Source organism: Hyla sarda, unplaced genomic scaffold (genome assembly GCF_029499605.1).
Source record: "Hyla sarda isolate aHylSar1 unplaced genomic scaffold, aHylSar1.hap1 scaffold_688, whole genome shotgun sequence".
Lineage (NCBI taxonomy): Eukaryota > Metazoa > Chordata > Amphibia > Anura > Hylidae > Hyla > Hyla sarda.
Window position 1 is genome coordinate 1 of NW_026610705.1, and position 12814 is coordinate 12814.

Genomic DNA, 12814 nt, shown 5'->3' on the forward strand with positions numbered 1-12814 from the left:
CAGGCATGTCCTCTATGCTTACAGCTTCCCGTGGGTGTTGGTTTGATACCGTTTGGGGACAGCCAAGGAGGCATCTGCAGGCAACAAAGGTAGGTGTGTGCTTGTGTGTGTGTTTCCTATGCAGATCCTAAGCCCAGTGTCACATGCAAGTAGGAGGAGTAAGAAGGGTTCCTGGCAAATCCGGGTTATGGATTGCATTTAAAAAGGCCCCGTGGGAGTGCAATGGGCCCCTGTCTTGCTGCTTAGCAATAATGGTATGGGTTTAGGTTCTGCTGTGTGTACTGGTGGTTGACTGCCCCCCAGCCCAGAGTGTGCATGGAAAATTGTCTGGCAGCCTCCCTGACAGCAAGCAGTGATAGTGCCCATGAAGGGGACCTTGTTGGGCCCGCCCCTTTCACGGTTATCGCTTCTCGGCCTTTTGGCTAAGATCAAGTGTAGTATCTGTTCTTATCAGTTTAATATCTGATACGTCCCCTATCTGGGGACCATATATTAAATGGATTTTTGAGAACGGGGGCCGATTTCGAAGCTTGCTTCCGTCGCCCTATGCATTGACCCGATATGGCAGTATCTTCGGGTACAGTGCACCACCCCCTTACAGGGTTAAAAAGAAAGATTCCTACTTTCATTGCTACCTGCTTGCTGGCTAGCCAGCTAGCCAGCCCTGTGGGCCTTGCTGCTGCTGCAGCCAAAAAACAAAAGGTGGTGCTGCTGCTGCTTCTGCTGCTTCTGCTTCTGCTTGTGTCTGGCCCCTGTTGGAGCGTCCAGGCACAGGACTTCTGCTGCTGCTGACTAAATGGCCTCCTTAATTGGATCATTTGAGTAGCCAGCACACCTGTGCAGGTAGGGCATGACATGATAGGCAGCTGCCTTGATAGCGGGTGGGTGCTGAATGTTCCTAATTGACAAAATAAGATTAATGCTTATGAAGAAATATAAAATCTCATCCCTTCCCCAATATCGCGCCACACCCCTACCCCTTAATTCCCTGGTTGAACGTGATGGACATATGTCTTTTTTCGACCGTACTAACTATGTAACTATGTAACATAACATGGGGGGGGGGGGGGGGTCTCCTGGCTGTTCACACAGGTGTGTCATTGCTGTACATTGACCATGCATTGCTTCTGTGGTATTGCAAAGGCAAAGACAAATGCTTCCAGCCATCCATTGCACTAATGGATTGGTCATCAGCTGGCTGTCTATGTCCCGCATCAATATAGACCAAAGTACAGAGGGTTAGGCTATGCTATTGTGCACCTACCTGATGCATCAGAAGGTGCGAGGCCCTTGCTAAATTCTGTGCACAGACTTTGAGATCTATGCTTTAGACTGTATCTAAACCTGCTCCAACATGGACTGACATTCTGGCCTACTTTCAGCCGATGCGACTTGTCTGTCGCTGAACAGTCGCTTTTTATGTATTCAGCACCTATGTATAATGTTGTAAAAATGCTCTAGAAGCTAAAGTCGCAGAAATGTCACACATATTTGGCCTGCAACTTTCTGTGCGACAAATTCAGACAGGAAAAATCAGTATAAATCCTTAGAAAATTATCCCCCAGTGTCTCCATCTGCTGGCGGTATTGAATAAGCATTGCTGCACTGATGGGGTATGCATTAGACGAAAAAAAAGAAGAAAAAGAAGAATAATACGCCCAGAAAAGAGGCGAAAAGGAGAAAAACGTAAAAAAACGTGAAAAAAAAGTAAGAGGAAGAGAAGGGAAAAAAAGGTGGAAATGGGTTTAAAAGTGATTTCGGCGGAGAAATATATATATATATATATATATATATATATATATATATATATATATACGCGCACACACACACATAGATATAAACGTATTCTCCGTTGAGATATGTGCAGCCGCTGCTGTGTCCAGGCCCAGGAGCCTTAGCACTGTGCTGTGATGTCACTCAATACCACTGACATCACTAGGTGTAAACAACATCTCTCCTTTGCTGTGTATGTGACTATGGAGCTGTTTGGTGATGTCGTCTATTACGGCCTTCATAGAAGCAACAGGAGATTGTTGCATCCATCTTGAACCCTCAGAACTACAGTGCTATGATGTCACTCACTTCCACAGGCCTTGCAGAGTGTAAACAACAACAACCCAGCTTTGTTGTGTATGTAACCAAAGGGATTTGTGATGTCACCTAGAACCTTCACAGCAGCGACAGCTTTATGAGGAGCATCAGCACTGCTCTGCCTGAGCAGAACCATCACCGCCATAGGTTGTCAAATAACCCGGATTTAACCCACACAGGTAAGTCCAATGGGGTGCAGGCATGTCCTCTATGCTTACAGCTTCCCGTGGGTGTTGGTTTGATACCGTTTGGGGACAGCCAAGGAGGCATCTGCAGGCAACAAAGGTAGGTGTGTGCTTGTGTGTGTGTTTCCTATGCAGATCCTAAGCCCAGTGTCACATGCAAGTAGGAGGAGTAAGAAGGGTTCCTGGCAAATCCGGGTTATGGATTGCATTTAAAAAGGCCCCGTGGGAGTGCAATGGGCCCCTGTCTTGCTGCTTAGCAATAATGGTATGGGTTTAGGTTCTGCTGTGTGTACTGGTGGTTGACTGCCCCCCAGCCCAGAGTGTGCATGGAAAATTGTCTGGCAGCCTCCCTGACAGCAAGCAGTGATAGTGCCCATGAAGGGGACCTTGTTGGGCCCGCCCCTTTCACGGTTATCGCTTCTCGGCCTTTTGGCTAAGATCAAGTGTAGTATCTGTTCTTATCAGTTTAATATCTGATACGTCCCCTATCTGGGGACCATATATTAAATGGATTTTTGAGAACGGGGGCCGATTTCGAAGCTTGCTTCCGTCGCCCTATGCATTGACCCGATATGGCAGTATCTTCGGGTACAGTGCACCACCCCCTTACAGGGTTAAAAAGAAAGATTCCTACTTTCATTGCTACCTGCTTGCTGGCTAGCCAGCTAGCCAGCCCTGTGGGCCTTGCTGCTGCTGCAGCCAAAAAACAAAAGGTGGTGCTGCTGCTGCTTCTGCTGCTTCTGCTTCTGCTTGTGTCTGGCCCCTGTTGGAGCGTCCAGGCACAGGACTTCTGCTGCTGCTGACTAAATGGCCTCCTTAATTGGATCATTTGAGTAGCCAGCACACCTGTGCAGGTAGGGCATGACATGATAGGCAGCTGCCTTGATAGCGGGTGGGTGCTGAATGTTCCTAATTGACAAAATAAGATTAATGCTTATGAAGAAATATAAAATCTCATCCCTTCCCCAATATCGCGCCACACCCCTACCCCTTAATTCCCTGGTTGAACGTGATGGACATATGTCTTTTTTCGACCGTACTAACTATGTAACTATGTAACATAACATGGGGGGGGGGGGGGGGGGTCTCCTGGCTGTTCACACAGGTGTGTCATTGCTGTACATTGACCATGCATTGCTTCTGTGGTATTGCAAAGGCAAAGACAAATGCTTCCAGCCATCCATTGCACTAATGGATTGGTCATCAGCTGGCTGTCTATGTCCCGCATCAATATAGACCAAAGTACAGAGGGTTAGGCTATGCTATTGTGCACCTACCTGATGCATCAGAAGGTGCGAGGCCCTTGCTAAATTCTGTGCACAGACTTTGAGATCTATGCTTTAGACTGTATCTAAACCTGCTCCAACATGGACTGACATTCTGGCCTACTTTCAGCCGATGCGACTTGTCTGTCGCTGAACAGTCGCTTTTTATGTATTCAGCACCTATGTATAATGTTGTAAAAATGCTCTAGAAGCTAAAGTCGCAGAAATGTCACACATATTTGGCCTGCAACTTTCTGTGCGACAAATTCAGACAGGAAAAATCAGTATAAATCCTTAGAAAATTATCCCCCAGTGTCTCCATCTGCTGGCGGTATTGAATAAGCATTGCTGCACTGATGGGGTATGCATTAGACGAAAAAAAAGAAGAAAAAGAAGAATAATACGCCCAGAAAAGAGGCGAAAAGGAGAAAAACGTAAAAAAACGTGAAAAAAAAGTAAGAGGAAGAGAAGGGAAAAAAAGGTGGAAATGGGTTTAAAAGTGATTTCGGCGGAGAAATATATATATATATATATATATATATATATATATATATATATATATGCGCACACACACACATAGATATAAACGTATTCTCCGTTGAGATATTGCAGCCGCTGCTGTGTCCAGGCCCAGGAGCCTTAGCACTGTGCTGTGATGTCACTCAATACCACTGACATCACTAGGTGTAAACAACATCTCTCCTTTGCTGTGTATGTGACTATGGAGCTGTTTGGTGATGTCGTCTATTACGGCCTTCATAGAAGCAACAGGAGATTGTTGCATCCATCTTGAACCCTCAGAACTACAGTGCTATGATGTCACTCACTTCCACAGGCCTTGCAGAGTGTAAACAACAACAACCCAGCTTTGTTGTGTATGTAACCAAAGGGATTTGTGATGTCACCTAGAACCTTCACAGCAGCGACAGCTTTATGAGGAGCATCAGCACTGCTCTGCTCTGAGCAGAACCATCACCGCCATAGGTTGTCAAATAACCCGGATTTAACCCACACAGGTAAGTCCAATGGGGTGCAGGCATGTCCTCTATGCTTACAGCTTCCCGTGGGTGTTGGTTTGATACCGTTTGGGGACAGCCAAGGAGGCATCTGCAGGCAACAAAGGTAGGTGTGTGCTTGTGTGTGTGTTTCCTATGCAGATCCTAAGCCCAGTGTCACATGCAAGTAGGAGGAGTAAGAAGGGTTCCTGGCAAATCCGGGTTATGGATTGCATTTAAAAAGGCCCCGTGGGAGTGCAATGGGCCCCTGTCTTGCTGCTTAGCAATAATGGTATGGGTTTAGGTTCTGCTGTGTGTACTGGTGGTTGACTGCCCCCCAGCCCAGAGTGTGCATGGAAAATTGTCTGGCAGCCTCCCTGACAGCAAGCAGTGATAGTGCCCATGAAGGGGACCTTGTTGGGCCCGCCCCTTTCACGGTTATCGCTTCTCGGCCTTTTGGCTAAGATCAAGTGTAGTATCTGTTCTTATCAGTTTAATATCTGATACGTCCCCTATCTGGGGACCATATATTAAATGGATTTTTGAGAACGGGGGCCGATTTCGAAGCTTGCTTCCGTCGCCCTATGCATTGACCCGATATGGCAGTATCTTCGGGTACAGTGCACCACCCCCTTACAGGGTTAAAAAGAAAGATTCCTACTTTCATTGCTACCTGCTTGCTGGCTAGCCAGCTAGCCAGCCCTGTGGGCCTTGCTGCTGCTGCAGCCAAAAAACAAAAGGTGGTGCTGCTGCTGCTTCTGCTGCTTCTGCTTCTGCTTGTGTCTGGCCCCTGTTGGAGCGTCCAGGCACAGGACTTCTGCTGCTGCTGACTAAATGGCCTCCTTAATTGGATCATTTGAGTAGCCAGCACACCTGTGCAGGTAGGGCATGACATGATAGGCAGCTGCCTTGATAGCGGGTGGGTGCTGAATGTTCCTAATTGACAAAATAAGATTAATGCTTATGAAGAAATATAAAATCTCATCCCTTCCCCAATATCGCGCCACACCCCTACCCCTTAATTCCCTGGTTGAACGTGATGGACATATGTCTTTTTTCGACCGTACTAACTATGTAACTATGTAACATAACATGGGGGGGGGGGGGGTCTCCTGGCTGTTCACACAGGTGTGTCATTGCTGTACATTGACCATGCATTGCTTCTGTGGTATTGCAAAGGCAAAGACAAATGCTTCCAGCCATCCATTGCACTAATGGATTGGTCATCAGCTGGCTGTCTATGTCCCGCATCAATATAGACCAAAGTACAGAGGGTTAGGCTATGCTATTGTGCACCTACCTGATGCATCAGAAGGTGCGAGGCCCTTGCTAAATTCTGTGCACAGACTTTGAGATCTATGCTTTAGACTGTATCTAAACCTGCTCCAACATGGACTGACATTCTGGCCTACTTTCAGCCGATGCAACTTGTCTGTCGCTGAACAGTCGCTTTTTATGTATTCAGCACCTATGTATAATGTTGTAAAAATGCTCTAGAAGCTAAAGTCGCAGAAATGTCACACATATTTGGCCTGCAACTTTCTGTGCGACAAATTCAGACAGGAAAAATCAGTATAAATCCTTAGAAAATTATCCCCCAGTGTCTCCATCTGCTGGCGGTATTGAATAAGCATTGCTGCACTGATGGGGTATGCATTAGACGAAAAAAAAGAAGAAAAAGAAGAATAATACGCCCAGAAAAGAGGCGAAAAGGAGAAAAACGTAAAAAAACGTGAAAAAAAAGTAAGAGGAAGAGAAGGGAAAAAAAGGTGGAAATGGGTTTAAAAGTGATTTCGGCGGAGAAATATATATATATATATATATATATATATATATATATATATATATATGCGCACACACACACATAGATATAAACGTATTCTCCGTTGAGATATTGCAGCCGCTGCTGTGTCCAGGCCCAGGAGCCTTAGCACTGTGCTGTGATGTCACTCAATACCACTGACATCACTAGGTGTAAACAACATCTCTCCTTTGCTGTGTATGTGACTATGGAGCTGTTTGGTGATGTCGTCTATTACGGCCTTCATAGAAGCAACAGGAGATTGTTGCATCCATCTTGAACCCTCAGAACTACAGTGCTATGATGTCACTCACTTCCACAGGCCTTGCAGAGTGTAAACAACAACAACCCAGCTTTGTTGTGTATGTAACCAAAGGGATTTGTGATGTCACCTAGAACCTTCACAGCAGCGACAGCTTTATGAGGAGCATCAGCACTGCTCTGCCTGAGCAGAACCATCACCGCCATAGGTTGTCAAATAACCCGGATTTAACCCACACAGGTAAGTCCAATGGGGTGCAGGCATGTCCTCTATGCTTACAGCTTCCCGTGGGTGTTGGTTTGATACCGTTTGGGGACAGCCAAGGAGGCATCTGCAGGCAACAAAGGTAGGTGTGTGCTTGTGTGTGTGTTTCCTATGCAGATCCTAAGCCCAGTGTCACATGCAAGTAGGAGGAGTAAGAAGGGTTCCTGGCAAATCCGGGTTATGGATTGCATTTAAAAAGGCCCCGTGGGAGTGCAATGGGCCCCTGTCTTGCTGCTTAGCAATAATGGTATGGGTTTAGGTTCTGCTGTGTGTACTGGTGGTTGACTGCCCCCCAGCCCAGAGTGTGCATGGAAAATTGTCTGGCAGCCTCCCTGACAGCAAGCAGTGATAGTGCCCATGAAGGGGACCTTGTTGGGCCCGCCCCTTTCACGGTTATCGCTTCTCGGCCTTTTGGCTAAGATCAAGTGTAGTATCTGTTCTTATCAGTTTAATATCTGATACGTCCCCTATCTGGGGACCATATATTAAATGGATTTTTGAGAACGGGGGCCGATTTCGAAGCTTGCTTCCGTCGCCCTATGCATTGACCCGATATGGCAGTATCTTCGGGTACAGTGCACCACCCCCTTACAGGGTTAAAAAGAAAGATTCCTACTTTCATTGCTACCTGCTTGCTGGCTAGCCAGCTAGCCAGCCCTGTGGGCCTTGCTGCTGCTGCAGCCAAAAAACAAAAGGTGGTGCTGCTGCTGCTTCTGCTGCTTCTGCTTCTGCTTGTGTCTGGCCCCTGTTGGAGCGTCCAGGCACAGGACTTCTGCTGCTGCTGACTAAATGGCCTCCTTAATTGGATCATTTGAGTAGCCAGCACACCTGTGCAGGTAGGGCATGACATGATAGGCAGCTGCCTTGATAGCGGGTGGGTGCTGAATGTTCCTAATTGACAAAATAAGATTAATGCTTATGAAGAAATATAAAATATCATCCCTTCCCCAATATCGCGCCACACCCCTACCCCTTAATTCCCTGGTTGAACGTGATGGACATATGTCTTTTTTCGACCGTACTAACTATGTAACTATGTAACATAACATGGGGGGGGGGGGGGGGGTCTCCTGGCTGTTCACACAGGTGTGTCATTGCTGTACATTGACCATGCATTGCTTCTGTGGTATTGCAAAGGCAAAGACAAATGCTTCCAGCCATCCATTGCACTAATGGATTGGTCATCAGCTGGCTGTCTATGTCCCGCATCAATATAGACCAAAGTACAGAGGGTTAGGCTATGCTATTGTGCACCTACCTGATGCATCAGAAGGTGCGAGGCCCTTGCTAAATTCTGTGCACAGACTTTGAGATCTATGCTTTAGACTGTATCTAAACCTGCTCCAACATGGACTGACATTCTGGCCTACTTTCAGCCGATGCGACTTGTCTGTCGCTGAACAGTCGCTTTTTATGTATTCAGCACCTATGTATAATGTTGTAAAAATGCTCTAGAAGCTAAAGTCGCAGAAATGTCACACATATTTGGCCTGCAACTTTCTGTGCGACAAATTCAGACAGGAAAAATCAGTATAAATCCTTAGAAAATTATCCCCCAGTGTCTCCATCTGCTGGCGGTATTGAATAAGCATTGCTGCACTGATGGGGTATGCATTAGACGAAAAAAAAGAAGAAAAAGAAGAATAATACGCCCAGAAAAGAGGCGAAAAGGAGAAAAACGTAAAAAAACGTGAAAAAAAAGTAAGAGGAAGAGAAGGGAAAAAAAGGTGGAAATGGGTTTAAAAGTGATTTCGGCGGAGAAATATATATATATATATATATATATATATATATATATATATATATATATATATATGCGCACACACACACATAGATATAAACGTATTCTCCGTTGAGATATTGCAGCCGCTGCTGTGTCCAGGCCCAGGAGCCTTAGCACTGTGCTGTGATGTCACTCAATACCACTGACATCACTAGGTGTAAACAACATCTCTCCTTTGCTGTGTATGTGACTATGGAGCTGTTTGGTGATGTCGTCTATTACGGCCTTCATAGAAGCAACAGGAGATTGTTGCATCCATCTTGAACCCTCAGAACTACAGTGCTATGATGTCACTCACTTCCACAGGCCTTGCAGAGTGTAAACAACAACAACCCAGCTTTGTTGTGTATGTAACCAAAGGGATTTGTGATGTCACCTAGAACCTTCACAGCAGCGACAGCTTTATGAGGAGCATCAGCACTGCTCTGCCTGAGCAGAACCATCACCGCCATAGGTTGTCAAATAACCCGGATTTAACCCACACAGGTAAGTCCAATGGGGTGCAGGCATGTCCTCTATGCTTACAGCTTCCCGTGGGTGTTGGTTTGATACCGTTTGGGGACAGCCAAGGAGGCATCTGCAGGCAACAAAGGTAGGTGTGTGCTTGTGTGTGTGTTTCCTATGCAGATCCTAAGCCCAGTGTCACATGCAAGTAGGAGGAGTAAGAAGGGTTCCTGGCAAATCCGGGTTATGGATTGCATTTAAAAAGGCCCCGTGGGAGTGCAATGGGCCCCTGTCTTGCTGCTTAGCAATAATGGTATGGGTTTAGGTTCTGCTGTGTGTACTGGTGGTTGACTGCCCCCCAGCCCAGAGTGTGCATGGAAAATTGTCTGGCAGCCTCCCTGACAGCAAGCAGTGATAGTGCCCATGAAGGGGACCTTGTTGGGCCCGCCCCTTTCACGGTTATCGCTTCTCGGCCTTTTGGCTAAGATCAAGTGTAGTATCTGTTCTTATCAGTTTAATATCTGATACGTCCCCTATCTGGGGACCATATATTAAATGGATTTTTGAGAACGGGGGCCGATTTCGAAGCTTGCTTCCGTCGCCCTATGCATTGACCCGATATGGCAGTATCTTCGGGTACAGTGCACCACCCCCTTACAGGGTTAAAAAGAAAGATTCCTACTTTCATTGCTACCTGCTTGCTGGCTAGCCAGCTAGCCAGCCCTGTGGGCCTTGCTGCTGCTGCAGCCAAAAAACAAAAGGTGGTGCTGCTTCTGCTGCTTCTGCTTCTGCTTGTGTCTGGCCCCTGTTGGAGCGTCCAGGCACAGGACTTCTGCTGCTGCTGACTAAATGGCCTCCTTAATTGGATCATTTGAGTAGCCAGCACACCTGTGCAGGTAGGGCATGACATGATAGGCAGCTGCCTTGATAGCGGGTGGGTGCTGAATGTTCCTAATTGACAAAATAAGATTAATGCTTATGAAGAAATATAAAATCTCATCCCTTCCCCAATATCGCGCCACACCCCTACCCCTTAATTCCCTGGTTGAACGTGATGGACATATGTCTTTTTTCGACCGTACTAACTATGTAACTATGTAACATAACATGGGGGGGGGGGGGGGTCTCCTGGCTGTTCACACAGGTGTGTCATTGCTGTACATTGACCATGCATTGCTTCTGTGGTATTGCAAAGGCAAAGACAAATGCTTCCAGCCATCCATTGCACTAATGGATTGGTCATCAGCTGGCTGTCTATGTCCCGCATCAATATAGACCAAAGTACAGAGGGTTAGGCTATGCTATTGTGCACCTACCTGATGCATCAGAAGGTGCGAGGCCCTTGCTAAATTCTGTGCACAGACTTTGAGATCTATGCTTTAGACTGTATCTAAACCTGCTCCAACATGGACTGACATTCTGGCCTACTTTCAGCCGATGCGACTTGTCTGTCGCTGAACAGTCGCTTTTTATGTATTCAGCACCTATGTATAATGTTGTAAAAATGCTCTAGAAGCTAAAGTCGCAGAAATGTCACACATATTTGGCCTGCAACTTTCTGTGCGACAAATTCAGACAGGAAAAATCAGTATAAATCCTTAGAAAATTATCCCCCAGTGTCTCCATCTGCTGGCGGTATTGAATAAGCATTGCTGCACTGATGGGGTATGCATTAGACGAAAAAAAAGAAGAAAAAGAAGAATAATACGCCCAGAAAAGAGGCGAAAAGGAGAAAAACGTAAAAAAACGTGAAAAAAAAGTAAGAGGAAGAGAAGGGAAAAAAAGGTGGAAATGGGTTTAAAAGTGATTTCGGCGGAGAAATATATATATATATATATATATATATATATATATATATATGCGCACACACACACATAGATATAAACGTATTCTCCGTTGAGATATTGCAGCCGCTGCTGTGTCCAGGCCCAGGAGCCTTAGCACTGTGCTGTGATGTCACTCAATACCACTGACATCACTAGGTGTAAACAACATCTCTCCTTTGCTGTGTATGTGACTATGGAGCTGTTTGGTGATGTCGTCTATTACGGCCTTCATAGAAGCAACAGGAGATTGTTGCATCCATCTTGAACCCTCAGAACTACAGTGCTATGATGTCACTCACTTCCACAGGCCTTGCAGAGTGTAAACAACAACAACCCAGCTTTGTTGTGTATGTAACCAAAGGGATTTGTGATGTCACCTAGAACCTTCACAGCAGCGACAGCTTTATGAGGAGCATCAGCACTGCTCTGCCTGAGCAGAACCATCACCGCCATAGGTTGTCAAATAACCCGGATTTAACCCACACAGGTAAGTCCAATGGGGTGCAGGCATGTCCTCTATGCTTACAGCTTCCCGTGGGTGTTGGTTTGATACCGTTTGGGGACAGCCAAGGAGGCATCTGCAGGCAACAAAGGTAGGTGTGTGCTTGTGTGTGTGTTTCCTATGCAGATCCTAAGCCCAGTGTCACATGCAAGTAGGAGGAGTAAGAAGGGTTCCTGGCAAATCCGGGTTATGGATTGCATTTAAAAAGGCCCCGTGGGAGTGCAATGGGCCCCTGTCTTGCTGCTTAGCAATAATGGTATGGGTTTAGGTTCTGCTGTGTGTACTGGTGGTTGACTGCCCCCCAGCCCAGAGTGTGCATGGAAAATTGTCTGGCAGCCTCCCTGACAGCAAGCAGTGATAGTGCCCATGAAGGGGACCTTGTTGGGCCCGCCCCTTTCACGGTTATCGCTTCTCGGCCTTTTGGCTAAGATCAAGTGTAGTATCTGTTCTTATCAGTTTAATATCTGATACGTCCCCTATCTGGGGACCATATATTAAATGGATTTTTGAGAACGGGGGCCGATTTCGAAGCTTGCTTCCGTCGCCCTATGTATTGACCCGATATGGCAGTATCTTCGGGTACAGTGCACCACCCCCTTACAGGGTTAAAAAGAAAGATTCCTACTTTCATTGCTACCTGCTTGCTGGCTAGCCAGCTAGCCAGCCCTGTGGGCCTTGCTGCTGCAGCCAAAAAACAAAAGGTGGTGCTGCTGCTGCTGCTTCTGCTGCTTCTGCTTGTGTCTGGCCGCTGTTGGAGCGTCCAGGCACAGGACTTCTGCTGCTGCTGACTAAATGGCCTCCTTAATTGGATCATTTGAGTAGCCAGCACACCTGTGCAGGTAGGGCATGACATGATAGGCAGCTGCCTTGATAGCGGGTGGGTGCTGAATGTTCCTAATTGACAAAATAAGATTAATGCTTATGAAGAAATATAAAATCTCATCCCTTCCCCAATATCGCGCCACACCCCTACCCCTTAATTCCCTGGTTGAACTTGATGGACATATGTCTTTTTTCGACCGTACTAACTATGTAACTATGTAACATAACATGGGGGGGGGGGGGGGGGGGGGTCTCCTGGCTGTTCACACAGGTGTGTCATTGCTGTACATTGACCATGCATTGCTTCTGTGGTATTGCAAAGGCAAAGACAAATGCTTCCAGCCATCCATTGCACTAATGGATTGGTCATCAGCTGGCTGTCTATGTCCCGCATCAATATAGACCAAAGTACAGAGGGTTAGGCTATGCTATTGTGCACCTACCTGATGCATCAGAAGGTGCGAGGCCCTTGCTAAATTCTGTGCACAGACTTTGAGATCTATACTTTAGACTGTATCTAAACCTGCTCCAACATGGACTGACATTCTGGCCTACTTTCAGCCGATGCGACTTG

The 12814-nt window shown here is 46.5% G+C and overlaps 6 non-coding genes across 6 annotated transcripts; all 6 read left to right on the forward strand.

Annotated features, from left to right (window-relative positions):
• Nucleotides 1–402: 402 nt before the first annotated feature.
• On the forward strand, nucleotides 403–593 carry LOC130343631 (U2 spliceosomal RNA). The gene has a single exon (XR_008882915.1). It is a non-coding gene; the product is annotated as a U2 spliceosomal RNA (small nuclear RNA).
• A 2096-nt stretch (nucleotides 594–2689) lies between these two features.
• On the forward strand, nucleotides 2690–2880 carry LOC130343675 (U2 spliceosomal RNA). Its single transcript, XR_008882953.1, has one exon. It is a non-coding gene; the product is annotated as a U2 spliceosomal RNA (small nuclear RNA).
• A 2096-nt stretch (nucleotides 2881–4976) lies between these two features.
• Nucleotides 4977–5167, forward strand: LOC130343687 (U2 spliceosomal RNA). Its single transcript, XR_008882964.1, has one exon. It is a non-coding gene; the product is annotated as a U2 spliceosomal RNA (small nuclear RNA).
• A 2091-nt stretch (nucleotides 5168–7258) lies between these two features.
• LOC130343699 (U2 spliceosomal RNA) lies at nucleotides 7259–7449 on the forward strand. The gene has a single exon (XR_008882975.1). It is a non-coding gene; the product is annotated as a U2 spliceosomal RNA (small nuclear RNA).
• A 2102-nt stretch (nucleotides 7450–9551) lies between these two features.
• Nucleotides 9552–9742, forward strand: LOC130343711 (U2 spliceosomal RNA). Its single transcript, XR_008882986.1, has one exon. It is a non-coding gene; the product is annotated as a U2 spliceosomal RNA (small nuclear RNA).
• Nucleotides 9743–11822: 2080 nt separating this feature from the next.
• LOC130343658 (U2 spliceosomal RNA) lies at nucleotides 11823–12013 on the forward strand. The gene has a single exon (XR_008882939.1). It is a non-coding gene; the product is annotated as a U2 spliceosomal RNA (small nuclear RNA).
• The last annotated feature ends 801 nt before the right edge of the window (nucleotides 12014–12814 follow it).